We start from the raw sequence: 16,907 nt of genomic DNA on the forward strand, positions 1-16,907 counted from the left end.
TTTAATTGGCTCCAATCACTTCGATGGTACAGTTCCATGTGTTTGGCTATTGCATTAGCCTTGTCCTTGTGAATAGTCGCTCGCACGTGCTCTAGAATGCGTTTTTTTAGTTCGCACACTGTGCTGCCAACATACCTCATATATATATACACACATGTTAAGGAGTCACGTCTAGTCTCCGTCCTCAGCCCAGGACTTAAGCACAAAGAAGCAAGCAGCATAGCACCATCCAAGTGACATTTGGTATTATTATATTTGTTTTAGAACATAGCAAACAGGACATTACAAGACCAACACGTTTCGGCCCTAGCCTTCCACAGGGTCATTGAGTGTATGTGGGCAAACTGTCCCTTCTTAAAGGGACCACCACAATTTCTTTACACCGTGATAATTTAAAAACCAACTGGAACTTAACATGTAATGGGAGAATGTATCACTCCTCTCCCCACAAATAATTACAACTCTGCCCATCAACATTATCTGTAAAGTACATGGATTATATGATTATATATTACACATTCTTATTGAGCAATAGCGTATTGCTTTAAATGTCTCACACTTTCTGACCTTATATGTCCCTTCTCCTTATCTTAAGGGATTTGATTCTCTCGTCCATTGTCCTAAGAACTTCAAAAAACAATTAATTTCTTATTATTGTCACACATTCAAGTAAAAGATTCAAAAGAGCTTATAACAGCACTCCTCTTAGTAATCGTGCAACTTCCGCTTGTTTTCAAACCTCAATTGCTGTGGAAAGTGCAAGTGCTTTTTTATGTTCCTCACTACTTTGCTACGGACCGCATTGTAAACAATTTGTTTAATGAATAATTCTACAGATTCAGGCTTCTTCCTTTGGAACTCAAATGATAGGGATGTTTTCTGTGCTATTTACTAGTTATCCCACACCTTATTATGAACACTATGCATGAATTCCACTTGTTCATCAATATTTCAATTCCACTAATGTTATCAGCTCCTTCCTTATTACTTGGAACCGACTACCAAGTGATGCAAACATTCACTATTGTTCTAGAAAACAAAGGATAACAAATTTCTCCCAATCTATGGGGAACTTTGTACACAAGAGAAAAGGGCCAGTGCTAATACAGCACTTCCTTTCCTACTTATTTTGGGGGAGATTTTTTACAAATGAAAAGTACCAGTGCTATTACAGTACTTCCATTATTGCGGTCAATCTACAGACTGTGCAAATTGCGCTAACATCTTTAGGGGGAAAGTGGATGGATAATTGATCATTTCTAGTTTCTACGGTCTATGAAATATTAGGTTGCCCCTATCATTTTATTCTCTAATTTTCATGCTGAAATCTCAAAAGCTTTTTGTATGTATGTAAAGTACCCAGATGCACATAAATCACAAACTAATGCCTTTTGATTAAATATAAAGTGCCCGTGCTGAATATAAATAAGACTTAACTTTCCATTATCACATTAATAGATAGTAAATTATACAATTGATCATATATACATTTTAGCTTGGAGAATAAGTTAGAAGAATGATCGAACTCAACAGCTTATTTCAAGGAACTTCTAAAATGCAAATGGTGATTTGCAAATATAGAAGAGTCTGAGTTGTCTTTTACCAAAGAGGATTGTGTTGATATATATTTATTTTTTTACCATCAAAGTGATCCCAATCACAACGTGCTCACAGCGGATGCCGGCATTCAGGATGGAATCAAGCCCCCTGTAATATTGTAAACAACAAAAGGAATATGCCGCACTCCAGGAGTTGGTATTTCAAGATTCTTTAATTATACCACTAACACCTAGTGGTTATATGTAAAGTACCTTGAAATACTAAACTCGTGGAGTGCGGATATATATATATATCCACAGAGTGATCCTGATTTCAGACGCACTTCTGACAGCGGGTGCTCTGGGTAAGGGCCGGATCCAGGCCCTGAAAATTCACTTTATTCCACCAATAACGCGACACTCTTGAAGGGATGTATTTCAAAAAGTATTTATTTGACAAAGCTCAACCAACGCGTTTCAGCCTCCACGGCCTTGCTCACACATTGGTTGAGCTTTGTCAAATAAATACTTTTTGAAATACATCCATTCAAGAGTGCCGCGTTATTGGTGGAAAAATATATATATAGATGTACACATGTGCATTCAAAGTGAATATTTAAACATTTTAAAAACGTCTACCCAAATAATAGCTACTTTGCAGTAAAGGTTGTTGGAAACATTGTGTGTGGGAAGGTTCATTGTCTGTTCTTTTTCTGTTCGACCTCTGCAAATTCAAAAGATGATTTGTAGGGCCCATTTGCATGATCTCTATGTGCAGCTCGATGCAATGTTATGGACGCTTGCTGTGCATGAAATGATCAGGACCACTGAGAATCTTTCCAGGACTCTTTCTTATCATAACCCCATGCTGCTTGGCCTACGTTGGGAGGGAGAGAGGCCCTATATACTGCTGTGGAGACTTAAGAAGGAGGCACAGGGAGATCCAGCATTCTGGGATACAATCGGAGAGGCCATCAGACAATGTTTTGCTGAAAATGCTTGCTCCGTCTCGACCCCCCAGGTGGAATGCGATGTGTTTCAGATAGTGATTAGGGGCAGATGCATTTCGGAGTTATGGAAGCCTGGAGGATCTTACTGGCAGAGGTGGTCACGGCTGAGAAAGCACTGATTGACATTGAGAGGCGCAGGGGTGGACACCCCGAACTGCAGACAAACCTTTTGGAATATAAAGAAACGGTAGCGGAACAGGTAGTACAGATATACTGTTTCCAAAAGGACAAAGCAGACTGGGGAATCCCTGAGCTAATAAGAGCGCAACGTAAGCACATCGGCAGGTGAGGAGGTGTATGTACTAAAAGCCCCTCTACCTTAGACCTCATATGCGGACCCCTTGGACACAAAACTAGAAATCTGGGTTGTGGATTGAACCGTTCAAGAATATGCGGCAGTTGGGAAACGGGGATTATTCAAGTCCGTTTAAGAAGGGCGTCCAGTAAAAAGACCCTTCTTCGAGTCTGCAAAAGAAGTACAAGAGTAAGTGCAAATATCAACTCCCTTTCATTGAGGGTATAACAATCAAATACACCACAAAGAAAAGTGAACATAATGACTGTCTTGATAAAGATGGAGTAACCAGATACCCATCGAAACGCGTTGACGCATTTCTATACATTATCCCGAGGACAAGTTGGACCTGTAGATACAAAATAGAGTATATGTATCCAGGCTAACCTTGCTAAAATTATTCCCAGGGAATTGTTGAGTTAAAAGACAAAGCATACTGTCTATCATTGTTCATCCTCCCTATTTTTTAGGGTTCTCTGTGGTAAAAGTGTCATAAGATGTTATGTCTTGATTTGTTGAATTGTATTGTTTTTAATTATGCTGAAAGGATGCATTGTGTTTTATTATAGGTGTTTTTATAATATTTGTATTTTAATAATAGTCACATGTACTAAAGAAATACATTGATTTGTTTGCACTGCATGTTATAGTAGTATCATTGTTTGTGTTACAGGGACTTTGAGTGAGATCTTTTTTAAGTTTATTTATGTGTTTTACACGAATTAGGAATTCCACTATTGATAGGGGGGGGTTCTTGTAAATTGAGTGAATCAAGTGAAAATGTGTTTGTTGTACTGATAGTACTCTACTCCCTTGGTTGCTGACAAGGGGTCTCTCTCTGTTTAAACACATCAACTACAGGCACATGCAGAAAGAGAATAGCTTGGTGCTAGCATAATTTGCAACTCTGGCCAAACGGGGCTCGGTAGTGGTGGAGCTCGTCACAGACCAGGGCCGCACGCTATATCGCCAGGCAGACATTAACTATGAGTTAACTGACTATTATGCTAACCTTTATAGTAGCGCAGCTTATCGCTCAGTTGTGGATATCGAGGCCTTTCTGGTACCAGTTGATCTCCGACTGTCACACCAACAGAAGTGGACAAACTGGAGGGAGACATTACGCTCCCAGAGATTAGGGCAGCCATTAAATCCATGGCCCGTAACAAAACACCTGGCACGACGGACTGCCGGTGCAGTTTTACTCTGCCTCTGCAGAACACTTAGGCCACCAGCTGGTGGAGGTCTATAAAGAGGTGAAAGACACAGGACTGCTTCCCACATCTATGCGAGATGCCCTAATTGTGTCCCTTCTGAAGCCTGGCAAACCGGTTAATGACAAGAGGGCCCATAGGCCATTGTCGATGTTGAACATCGATTATAATATATTAAGCAGGATACTGACCATCCGCCGTTTGCAGCACATGCCAGCACTTATACATCAAGATTAGGCAAGATTTATTCTGGGCTGCAATACAGCCCTGAGTATTTTGAGACTTCTCCGACTGTTGGAGGCAGATACATACGACAAAGAGGAGGTTGTGATTTTTTTTTGCAGGTGATATCGAGAAGGCATTCAATAGCTTAGAATGGGCCTTCCTCTTTCAGGTAATGCTGCGAGTTTGGCCCTGGGCAGGGGCTGGTAGATTGAATCCACCTATTGTACACAGATCCATCGGCAAGGATCAAAACAGGTCATAAAATCTCAGACAGTTACCGTGTAGAACGAGGCACCCCGCAGGGGTATCGCTTGTACCTCTTGATCTTCGCGCCAGGACGTGGACTGTGTACCGGGGTATCAGGCTTGGCGAGCAAACTCACCACATTGCGCTTTATGCCGACCACCTACTGTTGTTCCCCCAGGACGCCGGGGAAACCTTGGGGGGCGCCCGTGACCTGCTGGAGCAGTTCTGGGCAGTTTCGGGGATACAGGTTAATTGGCAAAAATCTTGCCTGTTCCCCACAAGGGTCAATAGGGCCTTACCAGAAAGATTCAGGGAGGTCAGCGAAGAACCACAGTGTCTACCTTACCTGGGGGAGCGGATTTAACATGATCCAGTAGACCTCCTAGAGGAAAATGTGGGAAAGGCTGTTCGCGCTGAAGATCACATTGGTTTTGTGTTTTCTATGCCAAACTTAATTTGTTTGATGTATTTAATTAATTCTGTTATTTTCTTTTTCTAGTCACCATGCCAATTATGTTCAAAACTTTATTTGGTCATAATAAATATATACCACTGAAGTGTAATACATATATTGTTAATAACAAATTAATATTAAAAACAGGTTAAAAGAGCACAATTTCATAATGGTATTCTTTTGAGAGATAGTAAGAACCATGAAAATACCAAGTAAAAACCCTGGATGAAATTAAAAGCAATATGAAGAAAACAAAATTGCCCCAATCAACATATTTAACAATTCAACGAGGGCACAAATCACAAAGGTCACAACCACACAATATTAAACTTCAGAAACCTACCCAAGCAATTTTCTAACCTTGATCACCAGCCTCAAAAAGGCACACACAATCAATATAATCTTGTCTGGGGCCAGGGATTGCAAAAAGTGCAGTGTTTCTGTGCAATGATGCAAGGAATGTTTACTCAGAAGGGGCATGATGGTGCGGGATCTAACTTTGGAATACAATGTGCAAAAATAATTACATGTGAAGTGTTCTATGCTGATTTCTAGCAGCAGTGGCAAGGTGGAAGGTCATGTGTCCAGCCACTGCACCGGGCAAAAGTGGCTAACCTATGAAATAGGTTAAGCCGAAACCTGAATAGGATAAAGTGCTGATGGCGCTGTGCATCTAGTAATAACAAGCATTTGCAATGCAATAGGTCTCGCATTTACGCAAATTTGAGCTATTGGCATTCTAAATGGCAATGCCTTTTATTTATGTTTTAGTTTTTTAAAACATACATAAAAGCCATTGTCATTTACAATGCCCATAGCTTAACCCCTTCAGTGCTAGCCACGTTCAGCGGACGCCGCGTGCACTACCTCGGTAGTGCTGCGCACGTCCGCTGAACGTTCCGGCCCCGCCCGTGCAATAGAACGTTCCGCACTGGGGCGGAACGTTCGGCGCAGAGGAGGGGTTAAATGCGCGTAAGTGCGAGACTTATTGCATTGCAAATGCTTGTTGAGGACTTGTGCCCTGTTTTGTCCCAAGATTCCTCACAGCTCCAGAGAAAGGGAGACAAGAAGCGTCCCAAGCATAAAGATGAGGCAAAATCACATGTGTCACTTTTTGGTGAGTCTGAGTGAACTAGTAAAACAAACTTCACAGAAGCAGCATAATACATTTGACTTTTGTAAGTAAGCCTAAATGTTTTTTTTTTCAAAAGTAATATGACATGAATTAAGAGGCATGCATGTTTCACATTTCTTTGTCGGACTATGGGGAAAATCAGGCAGAACCCTTATTTTAAATGCAGTGTCTTGTATTACTAATATCGACCAGCTTTCTAGCTTTTAGCTGATTGAACTTTACTTTCTGGTACCTGTATTTGCACTTTTCTCACTGGTGAATTGGCAGTAAATCATACCAGGCCAATGCTAGTTTAGGCGGCTGTATTAAATGCCTCAGGTCCAATCATATAGTGATTTCATGGGATAACGTTCCTTATCATCAGTAAGATAAATGTGTTCCTAAAGCAGTGGTATGTCTTCCAGGCTGAAACTGCTAGCTCCCAAGTAAACAAATGCTAGCTCTACATTTATACACACCTTAAGTTTGGTGTCTGTGAATAATGGTGCACGGCACAACTGCTTGTTTTTACTCAATACCTACAGTGTCAATCAAAGGCAAAGAAATGTCAGACATGAGCACACCGAAAACACAGAAATGTCATGCATATGTAATCTGTAAACCTTGGCGGCGAAATGTGTTGTGTGGATTTGCTAAATCATATGGCCTAACACAGACACTGGACACCCGCAGCCAAGGCCAAGCGCTAATCACAGTGCAGTGCCACCAATGTGACGCCTGCAGCTGCCCCTCCTGCCCCGCATGCACTGCCTCACTACTGCCGAAGCACGCATGGGCCCGACTACCCGAGGCCGAGTTTTCCGACCACCGTGCAGCGGGCTTGACAGGCTAACAAGCTCACGTAATATGTGCGACAGAACTATCTGGACCAACAAACTCACCAGCTCACGGTTAAACTCACACCAGATACCGATTGACGCAGAAGATTTACTCGGCGTGCACGAAATGATTATCTGCGTCACTTGCTGAATCAGCCTGCAGCTGCAACAAGCGTGGGGCGTGGACGTCGGAGTCTGAGCAGTGTCAGACCGGCGAATCAGCAAGGCGCGAGCACAGGAGGACATGAGAATTGAGCTGTAGTAATAATGATCAGAACTGCCCACCATGCCCATTTAAATTTGTATTTACACCTTACATATGACAGATTATTTTTTTACTGATGTTGTAAGCTGACTGAGACAGTCGCATGTAGCATTTGAACTCGAGTAGGGATGCGAAACTGATTTATTTAAGAGCTATGCCACATACCAAACCAGCCTCTCAAGGGCTACAGCAGAATGTTGTGCTCAGTGCTGCCATAAGAAACATTATGTTGAAAAGGAACGAGGCTGGCTGCTTATCAAGGGTGAAGTGTTCTTCATTTATAGTGCCCTCCAGTCTGACTCTGTTTGTCTTACAGGTTGTAAACCAGATTGGATTTCATATACTAATATGTATATACAACCACTGTAATGCCTCCTTCCAGCAAGGAGAACAAGGTAACAATGACAGAAAACCGCACGCACAAAAAAAAAAAAAAGTGGCGGAAACAGCTACTGAATCCCACCCCTCCAGGACTCCGTGACCAGCCTCGTGGTTACCATAGCAATGTTTCAGGAAATCGGTTACGACACCAGAAGTCAGGTCACGGAGTCCTCAAAAGGAAGGAGTATAGCGGACAAATCATCCAAACAGGGGCATTGTCCAATGGCAGGCCTCCATTTCGCGAGGCCGGCCAATGTGTGTGTGTGTGTGCGTGGTTTCATGCCCCTTCTTGCTTACAAGAACTCTTGCCTGCAACAGCGCATGCGATGCAACGCAGGCTTCGACCTAAAAATGGCTGGGTATCCCTAACTGGTAAATTACCTTGCTCCACCTTGTATCTTCCCAAAAAGTGTACCACATATCCCTAAGTGCCTTCATACCCAATGAGATTAGGGATAAGCATGGATCTTCAAACAGGTCCCGCCTGCACAGTGCCACCGCCATATCCCTAACTACCCTCAGCCAGCGAATCTCTAGTCCATGGGGCAATCACAAACGATCCTTGATTATCATTCTATTCAGTGATAGAGCCTCATTAGTCCAAACCACGTGCCAGAGAAACATTGGCCACGTCCTTTGAGTTTCCTCGAGGTAGAATAGAACTAACTCCCCATGTCAGTCTTTTACTAACCATGCTATGTTTTTATTGTTTTATTTTTATTTATTGTTTTATTTTTTTAAGAAATTTTGTAACGTTGTTACGTCCCAAAAGTTAAAAATGAGAAAAATAAACCTGCAGCAAAAAGCATAGCCTTTGCTGTGGAAAATGACAATGTATATGTACATAAGCGGCGTTCCATTGTGTTCACCCTCGCCACTGTTGAAGGTAAAGCGAAAGTCATGGCACAGTGGCCCCGCCATCTTGTCCCCTTTTAGGCCCCATCACGAACATAGATAGTAGCCATTTTGTGTGTCATGACCTCTCTGCCCTCTGCCAATAGCCTGCATCTCTCTCTCTCTCTCTCCCTCTCTCTCCCCCCAGCCTCGCAAGTACCCCCCGCCCCCCGCGCCCCGACAGCCCCCGGTCTCTCCTGTTCAGGTCATAAACGCACCACTAAACACGACCCTGTCTCCGTGCTGAACCCCTGCCCCCTCGCTCTTTCATCCTACCCATAGAACAGGCCCTTTTGGTAACCTCTTCCTCCCTGCCCGATTGCCCGGCCTGATCCCAGGCCATCACCTAGTCCAACAGATGCAGTTTATTGCTCCCTACAGTAGGACCTCGCCTCACATCAGAGGAGCGGTGATTGATCAAGGCCTTCACACCCCTAGATCTGACCGACACCCCTGCATTCTTCCCAGGAACACCCTTCCTCTCTTCTGATGACCCCCCCCCCCGGCTACACCTGGCCTCTCGACCCAGTCCCATATCATAAAACTAGGTCTCGTGGATGTACCCCCTCCGGCCCCGCATAGCGAAACGTGATCTTATCGCCTGCCCAACCTTAGATCTGACCACCCCCTCTTGCCCTCGTGTCCTGTTGGGACGTCCGGTTGCAGATTACAATCACATGTTACATTTGGGAGGGGAAAACAACATCAGAGCGACCGGTATGGGAATAGGCCTGAAGCTGGGATTCCAAACATGCCTTTTCGTACTTCAAAGTGTCTTTATTACAATAAGGAATGCTTGTACATCATAAACTTGTGTATAAAAGACGGAGCCGTAGAGAAACTTGTTAAGAGCACCTCGAGAAGATACCCTGTTGTCTGATTTGACGTGTTCTGTTCCGTCGGAAATAAACTCCTGTTTCCTGCCTTCCAGTCTCCAGCGCCTGCCTCTTTATTTGGTAATCGTGAGTTGGGTGAGAAGCGGCTAACGCCGGGCAAACCTAGAAAAGGGGTAAAACGACCTGATCTGCCTGAACCCTTTTTCATCAATTGGTGTCCCAAATGTGGGGCCCATCAGCGACACGTGGATCCAGTGAGAGAGGTCCCAACGACAGAGTGAACGACTGCAACGATCGGGAAGAGCTCCTGCCCGATAGACCCTTGTCTGGCAGCCGATCATCCGAACTTCACTGGTTCCGAACAGACCTCTCTCTCGAGTGATCTACGGTCCTGACTGGGAACCATCAGGAGTGCCACAGCAATTACGGAGAATAGAGGACGATCGGGCGCTGGAAACGGAAGACGAGAAACTGTCCATACGGTCCGGGTAAGGTCGTGTAAACACGACAAATTGCGAATTGATTGTTTGATTGTCATTGGAAAATACTAGCATTACGCATTTGATTGTTTTGTCCTGAGAGATTCTCTGTCTACAAACGGGGAAGGATAGGAGTATTCTCCCTTTGCAGATAGTGAAGGGTGGGTAGCACAGGCTTTTGCCCCCGTTGTAACCCGTCGCGCCTACTTCCCTCTCCATTTGATTGATTGTTATCCAAGCATTTATTGTTTTGGAATTGGTTCTCTTTGGATCATTCTCTATTTGCAAACAAGCACAGAGTCGCCATACTCAGTTTAGTCTTTGCAGATAGTGAAGGATAGGTAACGCAGGCCTTTGCCCCCGTTGTAATCCGTCGTGCCTATTTTTATCCCCCACTGATTGATTGTTTGACCGAACATTGATCGTTCGGAATTGGTTCTCGGAAAGGATCTTCTCTGCCTACAAACAGAGAGGAACAGGAAGATCTCTCTCTTTGCAGATAGTGAAGGGTAGGTAGCGCAGGCTTTTGCCCCCGTTGTAACCCGTCGCGCCTATTTTATTCCTCATTTGATTGATTGATTGTTTGTCCGAACTTGACTGTTTGGAATTGGTTCTCTCTTTGGGTATTCCCTATTTGCGAATACTGTAGAATAGAAATATTCTACCTAGTCTCCGCAAAGTAGTGAAGGATAGGTAGTGCTGACTTTTGTCCCCGTTGTAACCCGTCATGCCTATCTCCCCCCCCATTGCTCAGTAGTTGGTTCAGCCCGGACCATTTATTAGAGGTACCACCGGAGGACACCCCTAATAAAAAGGACATATATAAAGAAAATGCGGATTAGCCGCTGTATCGTGCTAGCAAATAAAAGAACATAAAAGTCGTTAGGAAAAACAAAAGGAATCGAGTAAAATCAGTAGGCCACTGATGAGATCTCTTTTCAACCTCACTGAAATGGAAGCATTAGGAACAACCCCTCAGGAAATATGAAACTAGTGAGGAAAGCCGAACTCAACGCCATGATGACTGCGAGACAGCTCGGCTCCACCGACCACCCCGCCCAATTAACGACAAACCCTAGGCAAATATTAGAAATATACAACACTATAGCAAAGTAACAGGTTAAAACGTTTTTATTTGAACAAAAATATATTAAACAACTATTTACATGGCAAACGGCTGCAACAACAAACCCACAATGCATTTCGCCGTCTGCTTGACGCCGTTCCTGTCCCTCCTTCCCCAAAGTAGCAATGTCGGGCTACTTTGGGCTACTTTCTAGTAGGTTTTTGGGCGTCAGAAAGTCTACAAAAGCCGGCGGCGGCGGCCTGGGGTGGATGACCATTACGCGAATAGTCCGGAGGTGACACCACGCGCCAAGGCCTGTCCCCGGGATGAACCAAGGGACCCGTTCCTGGGGCCGTGGCAAAGAGCGGCCGGCCGCCATCAGCCGGAGAAGGCATGGGCCCGACCCGGAGTGTACTGGTCCTCCCATTCCCTTCTTCTCCCGGCGCCTTGCAGGCCACGGGGGGGGGATGTCTTGCATATGCCTCCGACCCACCCCCCCTCTTCTTCATCGCCTGGTCCGGCCATAGCAAATGTCAGCGAGACGCCGTGGGGTGCACTGGGAGGGAGAGGCGGCGCGGACGAGCCTCTCCCGCCTCCCCAGGTGGAGGCCCCTCAGCTGCACCCCCAACGCTCCACGCACCCGGCAAAGGGTTCGTCCACTCTTGCGGTGCAGGGACGCTCCACGCACCCGGCAAAGGGTTCGTCCACTCTTGCGGTATAGCGACGCTCCACTCACCCAGCAGGGTCTCGTCCACTGTGGCGGTGCTACGACACCTCGCCCAGCAGGCTGGAGTCCGTCTGCTCATTTGACCCAGTGACTGCCGGTAGCTGCAGAACTCCTAAAAATGGCGGTCGACTTTGCAGGAATGGGCCTGGCGTGAAAAGTTGGCCTGGTCGCCTGTCAACCAGAAAATGGGCCCCTGTCCAGAGGCGTTCTCCTCAGCTTTGAAGATTCTACGAGAACTGCGGAGGGCCCTCGACCTCCGCGGGCCCCCGATGGGAAATGACTGCCATGATTGCCCGCAGAACGACCAAGACGTAGCCACGAGACGTTGGCGCTCTCATGCTGACGTCAGCCTCAGTTTGAATGACCAAAAACCCTGCAGACTACTGATTTGATCAGTTCCGGTGGAACACCAGTATGACCCGGTAGGAAAGATTGTTGCCCCCTCCCTTTTCTTTGATTAATGGTTCATGTCACCGGTCCCTTCTGTTGCCCCTTAGCGGAACTTCTGGACTGCCGAAAGAGATTCTGGTCCAACCCCGAGTTGGTGGAGACATTTTGACTATACTTGGACCCGCCTGACCCCACCCAAAATGGCGCCGGTACAAACGAAACTCGCAATTCCCCGTTGTGTTCCGGATGCTCAGACTTGATATCATGAGATATGTATGCAGTTTTTGAAGCACATGGCGGGAGGGGATGAGTATTGCTTGAACATTCGGACAATGAATTGATATTAAGTTCTGACGCATCATTGATTACAGTATTATTGAAAGTTCGAATTTTTTGACACTGATGGTACTTGCCCACAATGAATTTTCGATATGATTTTATTGCACTTATCGTACCTTGATGAAATAAAACAACCACCGACTCAGTTATGTTTTCCTCAGATAAATATGCCCTCATGTACAGTTCCAGTCTGCTCCGTGGCTGGCCCACGTGGTTGTAGGCCTGCATTTGTACGTCAACATTTTTTAAATAAAGATTTTGTGAAAAACAAATATAGTCGTAGCTCTTGGATTGGTAAGTTCGAATACATAGCCATTTTTTCCGATCTACGTAAAATACAGGCGAAATAAAGCAAGTCGATTACTGAAAGGTTAAAAAGCAAAGTACCCAGAAATATTGAAAATGTGAATGGTCCAAGTTTGTTGCGTGTGTTTTTTTACTTTTGTGCAACATAAGGCAATCGATAAAGGTCCCGGTGTTCTGTTTTACTTTGTATGCCACATATCTCAGGGAAATTGTTTCAGATGCCCCTAAACCAGACCCGGTACCATTGTAGACCACCCCGCCTCCTCGAAGGAGAACACGAGTTCACCCCCACTTTACACTGACTGCCCTTTTGTTTCGACCCCCCCCCCCACAAAAGATCCGCAATACCACACGTGGGCGATCTATGCAATGTGCAGTCCATCAATGATTATGCCTCCCGCACTACCAGTCCCTCTGGGCTTAAAACGCCGAGATGGAAGGGACTGCACCCCGCGGAGATAGGTCGAATACGTGGTAAGTAAAAGCCTTTTGGGTTTATGCGCGCGGATGTGTCTTAAAACGCTGCCCCCACCCCTTCTTTTTCCCCTTCTTTCTGCAGGTCACATCGACTAAAGTATGGAGAAGACCTAAGCAACGCGCCATGGTTCCGCGGGGACAAATGATACATTATCCATGGGGACTGCCCCTGAGGACATGACGACTTTGGGTGATATGAATGCACGCGTGTATGACCGGAAGTGTATAACTCGACTGGATATACGTTGCACGCGTTGACTTGATAAGAGAGATGTTTTTGTACGACTTGAGTGATGATCGAACGACCGATGGAATGGGGAAAAAGGGGGCCTGAACATGGTGCCTATACACGACGAGCAAACATAGATATAACACACCCTTACTTAGAAACGACCATCTTTCTCTCTCTCTCTGAACCCAACGACTGGAAGGGGGGGGGGGGCCGAAACAGAAACTTGACGGGTTATTGCAGTATGACAAAAATATGACTCCAACCGGCCCCCGAATAATGCAACCAAGAATGACATGCACCTACGAGTAGGTTCATACGATAACTAAATAGGGGAAGGTTCAGGGCTATTCCAGGGTGAGGTTTACCCAAGTACCCTCCTCATGGAAGACTAAGAATATTGTCAATGTTTAAGATTTACCACCTCCTTCTTGCACCCTCATGGACATGAAACTCGAAGCTGCCCATTGTTCCCCCGACTGACACCCTCCGTTGCCTCAGCATGGATACCCATTCGCTAATAACGATTCAAAGATCCCACCGTAAGTACTAGCCCGACCAGGTTAGTTCCCGAACAATTGACGAAAGTATAAGTATTTGCAACAGAGGCCAACAGCAAAAGACAGCCAAGCGAATTAAAAAGGATACTAAGGATGCGCAGCATGCAGGAGGAAATATCTTTGGCCAAGTACTGTTCTATGTGTTGTCTTGAGTTCTGTATATAATACATGTACCCCCCCCCCCCCGCCTGAATTCATGTGTACGTAGTATATGGATTTACGTTGTCCCTCAGTCTGTGTTTCTATATAACATGACCCCTACTGTTTTGTGTTGTGTGCGCATTAAATGGCCTATTATTGTACACGTTTCTCTCTCACTCTCTCTCTTTTTCTCTCTCTTCATGTTGTACGTGTACCGAATAGTTCATTTAAAATGCGGACGACTCTCCCTCCGAGGGTCCCCCCCCCCTGTTCCCTCTTCCTTTGTGTGGTAACGTTGTGCCCCGCCGGCACGAGCCTAAATGGTTTTCGAACACAAAGGTGTTCGGCAAATTGACAGAAACTAAAACAATTGTAATTTGCCATATTACTACCTCTCCTTTCTGTAAAATGATGGAACTTGAATTGGCTATGAAGGAAAGGACAGGTTAGACGACTGAAGTCCCCTAATCTGGCCTTCTTACAGGAGGACTATATGTCAGTGGCTTTCTGTTCTCAGCTCGTTAGAAACAATGCCCAGATTGCCCCACCCCTCTGCACCCAAGTACGGATGTCCAAAACGTCCCCGTTTTCTCCCGATTGGCCCCAGCTCCATAACACGAAGTATAACTGATGACCCCGATTAACTGTTGCCCCCCCGAGAAAAGAATGTTTAGCCACTATCCCTCTCTCTCACGTTGATAGAAGACTGCCAGGGCTAGGGTCAGAAAGCCACATGCGTCATGAATGAACGCCAAATAGACTTAGTACAAACTCAGTAGACATGCCTGTATACATGCTCCACAGTGATAACTCCTGACCGTGACCGATGAAACGTACCCCCAACTACCTAGATCTGGGACGGAATTGAAATGTATAAATGCCTTCTCTTGCCAGTTCGCTAAAACCTGTTTTGTACCCATTCAAGGATACACAGTCACCGGAGGAGAGGGGCTGGACGTGACGCACAGCCTGGCCACAGATCATGAGGCGCGTGTGACCTCGACCTAAGATGGAGCCGCAGAGCAACGGGACGCGGGACGATGCACCACTCTCAAACGCAGAAAACGAAGGAATGGAGGGCTGCCTTGAAGCCCTCTACTTGTTGACCCACGCGTGCCAGAAGTCCCCGCCCCTTTGAGCCCGATTGATGGACCTGCCTGCGCATCACCCTTTTGCTCCCTTGGTCCGTCTCAAAGATCCGGTCCCACTCCGCCCTCTCCTCCCTCGATTATCCGACAAAACCCCCTTCTATCCTTTCCACGTGGATTTTGACTCCGAGAAAGAAATGCAGGTGCCCAGCATAAGGCACCCTTAAGAGAGATTAGTTAGGAAACAGGACTGTGGCCTAACGGCAAAGGACAGATCACACCCTGCGACGTGTAAAGAAGGACCTGAGCTGGACCTATAGCTCCACCGCCGGTGCTCAACAGCGCCAACGGAAGAAAACAAACTACCAGAGTCTACCAGTGATGGCTCGCTACAAAAAAAAAAAAAAGGGACACCGTAACGAAGTATCCCCCCCCCTTTTTGTTTCGGAACTTTCTACACCCCCTTGACTAATTGCTTGTATTGGACTAAATTCCTCCCTCAACCACTTTTTGCCTGTAAAATGTTTCATCGGTCACTTTTTAAATACGACAAATGTAAATTTATATGTATTCCACCTCGTATGTCGCATCAACTGCACACGGTTATATGCAAATCCACCAGTATTGACAAACGCTATTCCATTGACAACACACGACTATATGAACACCCCGTCAGCTATGATAAACACGCAAATGACCTAACTTATGTTAAAAAGCGGCGACTGTGGAAAATGACAATGTATATGTACATAAGCGGCGTTCATTTGTGTTCACCCTCGCCACTGTTGAAGGTAAAGCGAAAGTCACGGCACAGTGGCCCCGCCATCTTGTCCCCTTTTAGGCCCCATCACGAACATAGATAGTAGCCATTTTGTGTCATGACCTCTCTGCCCTCTGCCAATAGCCTGCATCTCTCTCTCTCTCTCTCCCTCTCTCTCCCCCCATCCTCGCAAGTACCCCCCCGCGCCCCGACAGCCCCCGGTCTCTCCTGTTCAGGCCATAAACGCACCACTAAACACGACCCTGTCTCCGTGCTGAACCCCTGCCCCCTCGCTCTTTCATCCTACCCATAGAACAGGCCCTTTTGGTAACCTCTTCCTCCCTGCCCGATTGCCCGGCCTGATCCCAGGCCATCACCTAGTCCAACAGATGCAGTTTATTGCTCCCTACAGTAGGACCTCGCCTCACATCAGAGGAGCTGTGATTGATCAAGGCCTTCACACCCCTAGATCTGACCGACACCCCTGCATTCCTCCCAGGAACACCCTTCCTCTCTTCTGATGACCCCCCCCCCGGCTACACCTGGCCTCTCGACCCAGTCCCATATCATAAAACTAGGTCTCGTGGATGTACCCCCTCCGGCCCGCATAGCGAAACGTGATCTTATCGCCTGCCCAACCTTAGATCTGACCACCCCCTCTTGCCCTCGTGTCCTGTTGGGACGTCCGGCTGCAGATTACAATCACATGTTACATTTGGGAGGGGAAAACAACATCAGAGCGACCGGTATGGGAATAGGCCTGAAGCTGGGATTCCAAACATGCCTTTTCGTACTTCAAAGTGTCTTTATTACAATAAGGAATGTTTGTACATCATAAACCTGTGTATAAAAGACGGAGCCGTAGAGAAACTTGTTAGAGCACCTCGAGAAGATACCCTGTTGTCTGATTTGACGTGTTCTGTTCCGTCGGAAATAAACTCCTGTTTCCTGCCTTCAGTCCCCAGCGCCTGCCTCTTTATTTGGTAATCGTGAGTTGGGTGAGAAGCGGCTAACGCCGGGCAAACCTAGAAAAG

The sequence above is a fragment of the Lissotriton helveticus genome, chromosome 8, assembly GCF_964261635.1.
Source record: "Lissotriton helveticus chromosome 8, aLisHel1.1, whole genome shotgun sequence".
NCBI classification, from domain to species: Eukaryota; Metazoa; Chordata; class Amphibia; order Caudata; family Salamandridae; genus Lissotriton; species Lissotriton helveticus.